General features: G+C 38.5%; 1 pseudogene; it reads right to left on the bottom strand.

Annotated features, from left to right (window-relative positions):
* Positions 1 to 8,307: 8,307 nt before the first annotated feature.
* LOC100660291 (matrin-3-like) lies at positions 8,308 to 10,070 on the bottom strand (annotated as a pseudogene).
* Positions 10,071 to 15,018: the final 4,948 nt, after the last annotated feature.

Here is a 15,018-nt window from a genome sequence, read left to right on the forward strand (position 1 = left end):
GGTGAAAAATGAATAGCAATTTCAATGGCTCTTAACATTATTTTATGAGATGAAAACATACTATATGTAAAGTTGTTATAAATAAATAAAACAAAATCTCTAATAAGCAGAAAGGCTGAGTTGAGGGTTCAGGAAGGAAGTGGGATGTTTTACTCTTTGGCATGTAGAAGTTGGTTAATATCACATATTTTTCATGATATCTACTTGACTCATTGATGAGAGATTATGAGTGAGGACTTCAGAATACAAAGACAGGGCAGGTTTCCCCAGCCGTGTCCCCTACCATCTCCATTAAGCCTCTAACTCCTCCAGGTCTGGTGTGCGCCAAGCTTTTTAGCACATCATTCTCTCTACAGAGGGTGATGAGAAGGGCTGGAAAGCACTGAACTTGGAAGAGGAAGACCTGGATTCCAATATGCTCTGCCATCTTACCTGCTTGCGGGATGCTTGGCAAGCCACTCAGACTGGTTATCCTCATTTTCTTCGTCTGACAAGCTGGGTCAATTATGTTTCTTTCACTAGACTGAATGAGAGAATGAGCAGGAAGCTTTGAGCATGCCAGGAGGCATAGTGCACATTTATTCCATTGTATTGCAGTGAGTTGAGTCCATGTGTGTACCCTCCATGAAAATAGGAGCTCCTTGTTATTTATTTTTACTTTCTGAAAACCTGAAATATGATAAGCACTGAATAGATGTTCACTGAAAAAAAAAAAAAAGAGTATTTAGTGAATGAACACTTAGTATAAAAATGAATTGTTTCCTACTCTTTGCTGTGATTCTGCTTAGAGATTATAGAAAAGAATAAACCACTGGCGTTGCAAACAGTTAATGTACGTACTTGGCTGCTAACCAAAAGGTTGAAGGTTCAAGTCCACCCAGAGGAACATCAGAAGTTCTGCTCTGGCACACATGGGGTTTGAACTGGATTGATGCTTATGAAGGTTGGCACCTATGCAGATAAGAAAAAGGCTACGTATAAGGCACTAGGAAGCAATATAAGATAATATGAGGAACAAAGTGGAATCCAATCCTTGCTCATACAAATATCTTCACATGCTCTTTTACATACATGGAGAATCTCTTCCACTGACAGAAAAGATTCCTTATATTCATTGAACACATTGTTTTCCTGCTTTATCAGGCAAACTACATGAATTAGGCTACTCTGATCAGCTGGATAGAAGTTCATTGAATCCCAAACACAAAAACGGAAGCACAGTTATTCGTTTAGTTGGAACATCTGTTTCTAACTTCCTGAGAGGAAAAGTAGAGGCTGTCAATGTATATGCATATTTGAAACAGGGCTTGTACTCCACACATGGATACAATATGCATTTGGAAAAATTTTACAAATGTCCTAATGTCCCATTAGTTCAGAAGAAATGAGATGATGGAAGCAGGTGATGCAGGAATACGAGTAACTACTACAAGCCCTCCTAGGAATTCTAGTCTCTAAGAGAGAGTGCCGAGATCGCCTTGTAATGGCCGATGCAAACCAGAGTCCGGTCATTTGATCTGATGTTTACCTCTCAGTAAAGATTCTCCTCGAAGGTCACCATCTATCAGAAAGGAAGAAAATGGCCTAGCTAGTCACGGGTGAATAATTTTGAATATAAGATTCTATAGTTCTGAGTTCTAGTCCAAGTTCTTGTACTAATTTGCTGTATGATTTTGGAAAAGGCTCCTCATCACTCAGGGCCTCACTTCTTTCATCTACAAAATGAGAAACATTGACAGGAAGTGGGATGTTTGCTGCACTCCAAACTAAAAAAAAAAAAAAACCAAACCCGTTGCCATCGTGTCAATTCCAACACATAGCGACCCTATAGGGCAGGGTAGAACTGCCCTACAGGGTTTCCAAGGAGCACCTGGTGGATTCAAACTGCTGACCTTTTGGTTAGCAGCCATAGCTCTTAACCACTATGCCACCAGTGTTTCTTGCTGCACTCCAGACCTCTGCCAGTAAAGAGACACTCAGTATCTGTATGAGTAAGAATGCCATCCAATTTTCCTAAAAAATGTCCTAATTGTCTTAATAAGACAATCACTTGGCACTTACTAAATCCCAGCTCTTTCCCTACACCAGGTATGGGCAATATGGTTTATCTTAGAGATTGCTGAACACAGTCACATTCTTTTCCAGGCTACTTGCTTGATGCTAAATCCCAAAAGCCCAAGAGAGCTAAGTGAAGAGGAAGATAAGCTGAGAGCCAGAATCTGCCTGGTCTGTCAAAACCTAAGAGAGACATTTTAGATACGGATTTATAGATTCAATGACAGGGCGAAGTTATTTTCTGACCTGGAGAAAATGGAGCAAAGCCAAACAGAATGTTTGATATATCCTAAACTTGGTCATATCAATCCACTGAGCAATACTAAAGAGGGTATTAGTCTAGCATTCAGTCTTGCTTCTTAACCAATATTTATGTGTTTGAATGAATGAATGAGTAAATATAGGGACCTGTTATTTAACCTCTCTGAGCTTTAGTTTTCTCATTTACGGTCAAAAAAATAAGAGTTACCTTATTGTTAGGTATTAAATAAAATTGTTAAATAAAGCATCTATCAGAATACCTAGAGTACATAAAAAAAAAAATATGTAGATTAAAAAACAAAACAAAACCAAAAAAATTTACTCTCACTAGGCTACTGAATTTTCTTGGTAAAATAATCTTTTTAATGAAATGTGCTTTAATCTCAGTCACCGTTCTAGATCTATTCTGCTGCATTTTCTTGTTTTCCCTATTGTTAGCATCAGGAATTTAGGCTTGCCTCATCCCTGATAGCCATATTTTTTAATCCAATATTCTGTCCTTAACATGACTTCCCACTGATATATATTCCTTTGTATTTATTTGGCCCCAAAGTTACTCTCATATGAGTCTCAGTCTGACTCTAGGTCTATTGATGTTTTCCAGGGAAGGAAACGCTTCAGAATTGAAAATCGGGGAGAGACAATGGCAAGAATTTTTTCAACAGGTCAGGGGAGGAAAAGTAGAGGACAGTCTGTGGGCATGCCTTGATCCACTAAGGTGAGCAGAGAAAGCAACTGGTCAGGCACCTCCGTCAGAAACCTTAGGCAGGTGCAGGGAGGTGAGTATGGGGGAGTCAGGGGTGGTGGTGACCAAGTTTTATGAATCTTTTCAAAGCCCTGGGAGCCCTCAGTATACCAGGAAAGAGAATCCTCTAAGATTCTCTCTGTCTCTGCACAGAATTTTTGGCCGAGTCTCTCAGTCATCTAATGCTGCTATAACAGAAATACTACAAGTGGATGGCTTTAACAAAGAGGAATTTATTTCCTCACAGTAAAGTAGGCTAAAAGTCCAAATTCAAGGCATCAACTCCAGGGGAAGGTTTTCTCTCTGTCAGCTCTGGAGGAAGGTCCTTGTCCTTATCTTCCCTCCCCTGCTTCAGATGAGCTTCTCAGGCACTGGAACCCTGGGTCCAAAGGACACACTCTGTTCCTGGGTCTGCCTTCTTGGTGGTATGAAATCCCCAACTCTCTGCTTGCACCACCTTTTATCTCTCAAGTGCAGGCCACACCCCAGGGAAATTCCCTTTACATTCCAACAGGGATGTGACCTGGTAAGGGTGTTACAATCCCACCCTAATCCTTTTAACATAAAATTGCAATCACAAATGGAGGGCCACCACAGAATACTGGGAATCATGGCCTAACTAAGTTGGCGCACACATTTTCAGGGGGGACATAATTCAATCCATGACACCAAGCGTTAAAAATAACATGGTTTCTGATACAAAGAAGAATCTTAAAATCTTATTAACTCCCTTTAAACTTTGGTAGCTGTTTGAAGGAAGTGAGGCACAAATGCATTTTGTGACACCCAGAGTACAGTAAGAGAATGAATGGGTAGAATTTATGGGAAGGATGCTTCTGGCTGTATGTGACATAGATGTTTTATACAGAGCTGTTTGACAACAGAGTGAGTGGGTTTAGGAGATATTAATTTCAGTGTAATTAATCATTTAGCCAGGAAAGTTGACAAATTCAAGCATTATACAAAGATTGAAACAGATGTTCTTATTGATTCTTGGCAACTTTGCATTTCTAATATTCTTAGTTCTCTCTAAAATTAAAATATAGCGCCCAAGAGAGTCATTCCAAGATTTTGTTCTTGATTCTCACACTCTTTCTGGGTGATGTCATATATTCTCAGCATTTTAGCTACTACTAGATCTCTTGTTTGTATATTATTCATGAACTTTAGACATGTATGTCCAAAACTCGTTTGTTATCTCCACAAGTGTATATAAAGGCACTTCGGTGCGTATACTCAAAATTAACGTGACTGATACTAACAAATGGCTCAAACTATTTCAATTCCTTTCTAACACAGTCTAAAGAGACAAAAACTGTATTTCCTAGGCTCCTTATTTCAAGATCTGAGACTAGTAAAAAATGTCAATTTGATATTTTTTGGTTTATATTGATTTAGCAGTTTAGAGAGGCAGTGTAAAGGGCATTTATTTTTTCTTAGGTAGACAGTTGTTTGAGGGACTAAGATTTTTCTCTGGTACCTTTGGATTAGTTTAAAGTCAGTGCTTCAAGGCTTTCTAGGAAATTAAAAAAAATTGCATTTATTAAATCCTTTTTTGATTTATGTAATGTGGATTCTATTTTCTTCAACTGAACCCAGACTGTTGAAATATTAAGATAATATTTCCTACTGTATCCAAGCCTGCTTCTTTTCATATATCCCTTGTCCTGCTAAATGGTACAACCAACCAGAGACAACCCAGCATCCAGATGGCATGTTTACTTTGAAAATTCAACACTGTGTTTGCTTTATGCAAACCTTTTGCTATTGCTCTCTAGTCAGGATGTGATCAACTTTGTTTTGTGTGCCAATTGTCCAGACCTGTTCTACAGTATTGTAATTTAATTTATTTACTCCCATATCTCCCTTTTCCATTTAACTATGAGGGAGGAAGGACTGTTGGTTGGCTGACTGAGTAAAACAAATTTTGAACATAAAAAGCCTCTTACTTACTGGCTAAAGGCAGGCCTTGTACTTTGAGGGGATATGTTGGCATGGGAGGATCCTGTATCCTGCTGTTCTCATTACAACGTTGTTACCATTTTGTTTGCACATCTTTCTCCTTCCACAGACAGGATCAAACTCCTTGAGGGTAAGAAATACCTCAAGTTCTTGTCTTCTGAGCATCTAGCACAGGGTCTGGCAAATAGCATGTATTTCTGAGTAAGTAAATAAACAAATTCTCCCAAACACCACATGGATTTATCAATCAGGTGTTCTTGAAAGTAATTAAGAGGTATGAGTTTGAAATAAAAAAAAAAAAGGTAAATATGCGTATATTTAAGGTAGGCAGCTTTTGACATGGCCTCTGATGAGACCCACGTCCTGCCACCATATTCCTGTGTAGTCCCCTTTCCTTGGGAGTGGGCTGGACATAACGATTTCCTTTGTTCCGCTGTATTTTAATGAAGCCATATTTTTTGTTTACTTTCTAATGCTTAAAACTTTTCATTCAATTTAAGAAGAAACGGTTTATCTATAGGGGCAAAACAACAAAGGTTAAAACTAAATAAAACTTTCCCACCTTGATTTTGTGAGCTTCTTAAATGGGAAAAAGTTTAAAGAAAATTTTGGTTAATGATTTTCTTTTAATGAAGGGAGTATGACAAAAGTGATGAAATGACACTTTCATTATTAGGTTATAAGACTGTGACTTTCGGGCATTCTCTCTGTGGCTCTTCTCACTGGCTGGCTCTGATGGAGAGGCACACCTGGCAAGGGACCGAGTCAGTCTCTGTATAACAGGCAACAAGGAAGTAAGTCCTCAGTCTAACAGCCTTTGAGGTACCAACTTCTGCCAACCACCACTGAGTGAGCTTGCATGCACCCTTGTGAAAGACAGAGAGCCTAGCTAGGCCATGCCCAGATTCCTGACCTGTGGAAGATGTGGAATAATAAACGAGTACTGCTTTAAGCCACTAAGTTTTGGGCCAATTTGTTTGGCAATAAATACCTAACACAGTATTCACATATTTTGCATGTAAAAGTGATAATAAGAATACATAAGGAAAAATAGATTTTCTTTTTTCTCTGACATGCTAAATATAAGGTATGGATTCAATGTTTGTGGAAACACATGTAATACCAGCATGTTACACTGAGAAAAACTGACTTTTTAGAGTGAGTCAAAAGAGTTTGGTGTGAATTTGAGTTCTACCATTAATGGATTGTTTGAGTTTTGACAAATTTGCAGACTGGTACATATAAATATTCTGTATCTCCTATCTGTAAGGATCACTGGGGGGAGGACATGATAATAATTCTCGAGTTATAGATGTGTAAAGCATCAGAACTGGAGGAAATGTTAGGTTGACCACCCGAGATGATAGGACCCTGAAAATCTGTGCAAATTTTCGTGTACATGATGCACAATCAGTCTCTGCAGAATCAGTCCGTAATTTTCAAAAAAAAAAAATTCAAAGAATTATGTGTTCTTGTAACATTTCAGAAAGTTCTGATTTAGCCCAAACATCTTATTTTGTAAATGGGGAAAACAACTCCTAAAAATAAATAACTTGTTTCAGAACATACAGCTTGTTGGTAACAGAGATAAAGGAACACCGGCTTCAAATTTCTTAATCTACTCTTCCTACCAATTCACTAAGTTTTCTTACTTTGCTCTTTCCAACTGTAAAGATAGACTGTTGTTAGCTGCTGTCAGATTAGCCCCCAACACATGGCAGCCCCCTGCTGCCCAGTCCTGCACCATCCTGACCGATTGGTTAAGTGTTAGACTATTGTGATTCATAAGATTTTCATTGACTGATTTTCAGAAGTAGATTGCCAGGTTTACTTTCTAGTCCATCTTAGTCTGGAAACTCCACTGAAGCCTGTTTAGCATCATAGTAACACACAAGCCCCCACTGACAGGGAGGTGGTGGTTATGCACGGAGTGGACTGGCCGGGAATCAACCAGGTCTCTCGTACGGAAGGGAGGAGTCCGCCACTGAAACATCACAGATCCCTACTATTGTCTTATTAATCTGGTAGATAATTTAATTATTCAACCGCACATATTTATTGGGCACCTATTGTTTTTTTTTTTTTTTATTGTGTACCAACCAGAAGAAGCCCTGGTGGTACAGCGGTTAGGCACCTAGCTGCTAACTGAAAGGTTGGTCATTTGAACCCACCAGCCGCTCAGCAGGAGAACGATGCCGCAACCTGCTTCCATAAAGATTACAGCCTTGGAAACCCTATAGGGCAGTTCTACTCTGTCCTGAAAAAGGGTAGCTATGAATTGGAATTGTCTGAAAAGCAATGAGTTTAGTGTTTGTTTGTTTTATTTTATTGGTATTCACGTCAGTAATTTCATTCCACAGATATAAGCAGTATATAAGCAGTTTACAAGTAAACACAGAGTATACATGGAAATTTCTGTTCCCAAAGATCACATGTGTGGATACATGAATTAGAAGTCTCCATCTAGAATTATGGCCAAACTGTTTTTAAAATGCAGAAAAGTAAAACTGTATCTTGGAAATGAAGAGACGGTCTACACTCTTCAAAAATCAAGTGTATGACAGACACAGGATTCAAGGGACAAGCAGTAAGATCTCAAGAAATTAATACTAGTCAAAGAGAACAGGAATATTTTTACATTTCACTGAAAATACATTGACTACTAAAATATGAAATCTAGCAGAAACTTAGGGGAAAAAAAATCTAAAGCCAATTATTTAATATTTCTTATCACCTAAACAATGACATAAAAAGAAAACTGCGCCTGCGTCCTAATCGCCAATCTCATTAATGACGTTTTCCAAAAATGAAACGAAACCAAAAAAGCTTCAAACTCCAGATGAAAAGTCTGCAAGGCTCAGATTAAAATGTGGAATGTTTCATATGATAGTAATAAAAATACAGCTGGTTTTGTTCTTTACTGAATGGAATCAAAAGTTGTTGACATTTCTTTGAAGCTTGGGGCTACTAAATTTCATTTCTCTGAATGTTTCTACATATCTTTTTCTTAGTGGTACAAGTTACCTTAAGTAGTTTACGACATCAGTCTCTACAAAGTAGTTCTGTCTGTTGCCATTCTGATAAAACAGAAACTATTCTTCATTAACTTAACCTTGTATGTATTCATTCTGTAACATTTAAACACATGAAGAGACATCTGGAATTAGTCCACTAAAAAGAGAAAGTACAATATTTTTCTCCTATCAGTATTGTGTTTAAAAAAGGTTACTGTTAAAAACAAACAAATACTATTTTCTCTGAAATAACTAAACTTCTTGCACATCTTAAGATTCCTTCTGTCTGTGCTCCTCTGTTAACTTATTCAAAAATTTCTTTTATTTTTGATAATGAGGAAGGCAGTTGAAATGAATATTCTTTGGAATGTCCTCACTTGTATAAAAGAGTAAACACCCCTTATAGTAAAACCCTGTTTTAGGTATCACATAGTTGATACCAACAGGAACATTGGGCTGATATGGTCCAATTTTATGCTCACCTGGGATTGGATCACCTGCCTTGTTTTCATCACTTTGGCCGTCTGCATTTTCACTTGTATCTTTGTTGGGATCATCAACATTCTCAGCAGATTCACCACCTCTCTGTGTTTTCCTCATTTTTTAATTCCATTTTCCAATGCTGCTTCACTTTCTTGATCAAGGTCCTTGATTTTGTCTACCATAATTTCATCCACATCATCATCATTTTTGTCACCAGGTTTAAATGCCATGCCCAGTTTACAAAGTTTCTAGAAGTTCTCAATCTTCCTCATCGCCAGCCTCATCTAGAGTGACAAACCTTCCAGACTCCCTGGGAAACACCACTTTTTAAGCTTTTTCTTTGCTGCTGCTGAAGCACTTACATCTTTTGTTTTTCACGGCTTTGTCTGAAGGCTCCTTTTTCCCATCAGAAGCCGCATAGCCGAAATTAGCAAGATCGCTCTCCTCTCCCACTGAGTGGCCACTTTCTAGCAGGGCTGCTGTTGCTGCTGCTTCATCTACAAGTAGCTTTTCTTCAGACTCAAGCAGCGTGTTAGGTTCTTGTTCTGTCCGGTTATCCTTTGTGTCTTTCTCACCATCTTCACCTGACTTCTCTCTTGTTCTTTACCTTCAGCTGTACTTCCAATCTGCTGGGAATCCTCAGTTTTGGATGTCTTATCACTTAGAGATTCTTTGCCATCTGGAGAATAAGGTATTTTTCCAGATTTATCTTTTTTCAGTCAGTCAATGCCCCTGTTGGGAATCCTCAGTACCAGCTTTTTTTATTCTCAGATAGGTCAACCTTCACACATCTCCCCTGAAACCAAAGAGCCTTTTTCAATCAATCAGTGATCTAACATTGCTATTGCATCTTCTCTGGTCTCCATCTCAATAACCTGACTTTTCATCCTCATCAATATATAATTCTTTATTTTCCTAAAGGGCTCAGCAAATTTGAGGACAGCACTGTCAAAATATCCAGAATGGGGTAAATTGCCAAGATGTGTCACACGTCTAAGCTCTTGCTTTTGATCAAACTTCAGATCTGGCTTCTTTCAGGTTTCTCTATTCTTTTATATTTCTGTGATAAATGAACTCTCACTGGCTTGCCAAATACTAATGCTGGTATAGTTGTATAATAACCCACTGCAGCCTGAGCATCTTCTGTGGGTGCCATTTCAATAAATGCCTCATTAATTTTATTTAGAATCAGATAATTTGAAATGACTCCAAATGGCTCCACCAGCTGTAAGAGTTGGTATCTCCAGCTTTTTCCTCACTGAAAAATCCATGATGTGAACTACTCAGCTATTTTCCACTCTGCCTTTTTGCATGTGTCCTGATCCTTGAAGGTTTCCATTTCCACCCAGATTTCCTCTTGGTCCAACTGCTGGTCCCCCAAGATGAAAGGAGGGAGGTGGAAGTCCCAGAATTCCTGGTGCTGGATTTATAGATTGCTGCAACGTGAATGGATCACCCATCGTGTGTCCTGTATCGTTGTCAGAATTCCGTTGTGGGTAGATTTCAAGAAGAAGCTGTCATCAATGACTGGGACTTGTTCCATTGATATGCTGACTCCACTCTTTATTAGAATGAACTGGCAAATCACACATAGAGCACAGATGGGGTAACCCTTCGGCAAGAGTCCATGGATATCTTCAATATTGCTATTTGGAGGAACACTTCTCTTTTGATCAAAGAGAGATCTCTCTTGTAAGGGGCCAGGGCCAGTGCCATGTCTGATTCTCTCATACCCACTGTCAAATTTATGATAGTTATGTGAGGTCTCACCAAAAAAGAGAATCATCCCTACACCTTTTTCTACCTTTTAATCTGTCATCTTCATAATCCATTCTGTCAAATAACCAGATTCTTGAGAACGGCTTCCATGGTCATAATCAAGCACTGGGTTGAGACTAGGACCATGATCATCAAAACTATCTCTCCTAAAATGCCTTTTTTCTCTCCAGTCATCCCTAGTAACTCCGTAAGGTGGATCCTGTGTAGCAGATCTGCCATCTTTACCATAACTCAATGTAGGGCTTTCTTTAGTTCTCCTTTTAAGCTATAGAAGGATTGGGGCAGATTCTCAAGAGTAATCATGTCCTCAGGATAATGACTCAGTTCATCTAAGTCTCTAGCAGACAGACCAAAGCTGGCCAAAATGTTACCGGCCTGGTCTGCATCTCCATGGTGTTGAGAGGACAAAGGAAGTGGACCTCTACTTCCAGTGTTAAATATGGACTGCAAGTTATGGGAAGAATACTAGCAGAAGATAGTTCACCTTGTTGATTCAATGAAGAACTCATTCCGAGATGCATTAAACTAGCGAAGCATACAGTACCCTGGTTCATCCTTCTAAGAGATGCTGGTGTACTTAAAGACTGGGTAGCAAGAAGGTCTATTCCTGCTGCAGACAGGTCATGCCCATGACTCTGTGAGTCCCTACCAAGAGATGACTACTGGAATGACTTGGACATTGTATAACTATCTTTTTTTTTTTTTTTTTAATTGTGTCTTAAGTGAAAGCTTACAAATCAAGTCAGTCTCTCACAGAAAAATTTACATACACTTTGCTACGTACACCTAGTTGCTCTCCCCCTTATGAGACACCACACTCCTCCTCTCCACCCTGTATTCCTCGTGTCCATTCATCCAAGTCCCGTCCCCCTCTGCCTTCTCATTCCCCTCCAGACAGGAGCTGCTGGCATAGTCACATGTGTCTACTTGAGCCAAGAAGCTCATTCCTCACCAGTATCATTTTCTGTCTTATAGTCCAGTCCAATCCCTGTCTGAAGAGTTGGCTTTGGAAATGGCTCCTGTCTTGGCCTAACAGAAGATCTGGGGACCTTCTAGTCTCAGTCAGACCATTAAGTCTGGTCTTTTTAAGAGAATTTGAGGTCTTCATCCCACTTTCCCCTGCTCCATCAGGAATTCTATGTTATGTTCCCTGACAGGACAATAATCAATTTGTAGCCAGGCACCACCTAGTTCTTCCATTCTCAGGCTGATGTAGTCTCTGGTTTATGTAGCTCTGTCTCTTGGGCTCATAATTACCTTGTGTCTTTGGTGTTCTTCATTCTTCTTTGCTCCAGTTGGGTTGAGACCAATTGGTTCATCTTAGATGGCTGCTTGCTAGTGTTTAAAATCCCAGATACCACTCACCAAAGTGGGATGCAGAATGCTAACATATTTTGTTATGCCAGTTGACCTAGATGTCCCCTGAAACCATGGTCCCCAGACCGCCTCCCTGGCTACTCTGGCATTCAAAGTGTTTGGTTGTATTCAGGAAACTTCTTTTTTTTTGGTTTAGTCCAGTTGTGCTGACCTCTCCTGTATTGTGTGTTGTCTTTCCCTTCACCCAAACTAGTTCTTGTCTACGATCTACTTAGTGAATACCCCTCTTCCTCCCTCCCTCCCCACCCTTGTAACCATCAAAGAATATTTTCTTCTGTGTTTAAATCATTTTTTGAGTTCTTATAATAGTGGTCTCATACAATATTTATCCTTTTCCAACTGACTAATTTCACTCAGTTTAATGCCATCCAGACTCCTCCATGTTATGAGATGTTTCACGGATTCATCATTGTTCTTTATCATTGTGTAGTATTCCATTGTGTGAAAGTACCATAATTTATCTATCCATTCATCCATGTATAACTATCTCTTGTCTATTTTATAGATTAAAAAAAATTTAAGGCAGCCAGAAAGAAAGCTCACTCTAGAAAGCTAGGTTAGCTTTGCTTTAAAACATGGTAATATAAGAAAAAAGATCGATAAGGACTGTAGAATCTTCTGCAAGGTGAGAACCAGCAGACGACTTAGCCTCCCTAAATGGAAGGCCCCAGTGGACCTGGTTATGGTTTTTTATCGTGTACCAGACACTCTTCTAGTTGCTGAGGTTACAACAATGATATAGTGAATCTAATATTCTAGTGAGAGGAACAGACAGGAAAAAATAACAGAAAGATAAAAACTTCTTATAAATATCTATCTATCTCTCTAATATTATTTTAGATGGTAATTTGTCATCTGTGCCTTCTTACATGTGACAGCAGTCCTCCATGTGATTAGGGTTGCCATTTATTTCCCTGACCCTTAAATTAAGAACCTTTTATTTGGGAGATCCTCCTGAAGTGAAACCGCTCCTCTGATATTTAAAGTGGAAAGACCTACTGGCCAAACGAGAGCGAAGAGATTAGCTTTTATATGAAATGGCATTTAGAAAATGAGATTTGATTCAACAAAGTACAAGTATCTGTTTGAACAGTGACATCGATAAAGCTTAGTTCTATTGTGATAATATTTTTGTTTGTTTACAGTCTATATTAAGTGTGTCATTAATTGTTTGTTCTGACAATAAGAAACCAAACCAAACCCACTGCCATCGAGTCGATTCTGACTCGTAATGATCCTATAGGGCAGACTGGAACTATCCCATAAGGCTTCCAAGGCTGTAAATCTTTACGGAAGCACACTGCTATATCTTTCTCCCATGGGGTGGCTTATGGGCCTGGAACACCGATCTTTCATTAGCAACTGAGTGCTTTAACCACTGTGCCACCAGGGCTCCTGACAATAACAAGGCTCCCTAAAAAGTGGAGATTGACTTGTGTTTGCATGGCCTCCTGAAATGTTACCAAGAAAATCCAATTTTACCAAATATCTATGATACTAAGTGGACCAGGCAGTGTTTCGTTTTACTCTACACAGGATGGCTATGAGTCAGAACTTGATGGCACCTAACACCAACAATGTCATTAATAACTAGTTTTATCTCTCAATTCTTAGAATGTTTTAAAAATAACTTTTCACTTATAGCTACTACAGACAAATATAGTTTGACCAGTTAAGCTCATGAAAAAGAGCAAAGTGATACATGAAAAAAAGTGAATATGTTAAAGAGCCTGTGTGGAACAATGCAAATGTTTGAATTTACAAAAAAATAAGTTAATGAGACACGATTAAGGTTAAGAAATATGTATAAAAATAAAAATTAGTTGTATCACTGGCCACTAGATTAAAAACAATTTTAAGATGAATAAATACAAACCAGATTAATTAGTCTGTGTTATGAATCTCAGTGGAAAAAATACGGTATTAAAAATTACAGACTAAGTATATAAAATGAGGAAATTTGATATTTAGTGATGACATAATTTTTTATGTTATAGTATGGGATTAAATGATAAATGATCACAGACAACATACTGCTTATCTTGAAATTCAGTTTGCAGTACTCAGAATGACTTGGAGACAATATCTTTCAAAACACAGCGGGTGATAAAGGATAGATTGGCAAAAGAATCAGCTTTAAAGGAGGTTATAGATAAGTCACGGTGAAACCCCTGGGAGGGGGTGGGGGGGTGGTAATCATATTCAAATGAAATACAATAGGACAGAAATATTAAAAAATGCAGTGTAGAAATTTCCCAACATAGATTTCATATCATTATGCTGCCCAAAAAGTATGTGTATACATGTGTGTTTGTGTGGGTCTAAATCTATTTGAGGACCTTAAAATCTCTGTTATCTTTTTGCATACAACAGCTAAAGAATCAAATTGACATAGGTTTACACTGATAACTTAAATATCATAGCACCCATTGTCATCAGTGATATGATTTTCCAAAAGAGTGACTAAATCTTGGTAAAAATCCAAAGAAAGTGAAATAAAGTGTTCCTGTTATGAACGGAATTGTAGCTACCAAAAATATAAATTGAAATCCTAATGCCCATAAACTTTGAGGTAATCTTCTTTAGGAATAGGGTTTTCTTTGCTATGTTAATGAGGCCATAACAGTGTAGGGTGTGTCCTCAACCCACTCACTTCTGAGATATAAAAAGGGCAGGTTAGACACAGAAGTGAACACAAACTAGGGGGGAGATAGAAGCCACACAAAGGTCATTAAGGAACCCAGGAAGCTGTGGCTATGAAAGCCAGAACAGACAAGGATCTACCCGCATATCCTATAGACAGAGAGCCTTCCCCTGTAGCTGGTGCCCTGAACTCAGACTTCTAGCCTCCTGAACTATGAGAAAACAAATTTCTGTTCATTAAAGCCATCCACTTGTGGTATTTGTCTTACAGTAGTGCTAGGAAACTAAGATAATTCCTTAACGAGCAGTTTCATTCCTAGAAAACACAATGCATATTAAAATTTTAGAAAATATATTCTGTATTTATGTGAAAAAAATGAGTTAGAGTTTAGGTTCAGACAATTGTAAATGGGTTTTTAACTACATTACTGTCTAGCAGGATGTCTTTCATGTTTGACCTCTACTCACTAAATAAAATCTCAGGCTTCTTCCAATCATTGTGACAACAGCAAAACCTCCCATAATTTATTTTTTTTCCAAACATCCTGTAGTCAGCAGCACTACCCAGATGAGAACCACTGTTTAGGAAATTCTTGCTAGATATCATCGTTCTCGTGCCTTCTATTATCATCTATCTTTGAATTATTCTCAAATCTATCTCTCTGGCTCAGATTACTTTCCTCAGTTTCAGACCCATAA

Source organism: Loxodonta africana, chromosome 12, assembly GCF_030014295.1.
Source record: "Loxodonta africana isolate mLoxAfr1 chromosome 12, mLoxAfr1.hap2, whole genome shotgun sequence".
NCBI lineage: Eukaryota > Metazoa > Chordata > Mammalia > Proboscidea > Elephantidae > Loxodonta > Loxodonta africana.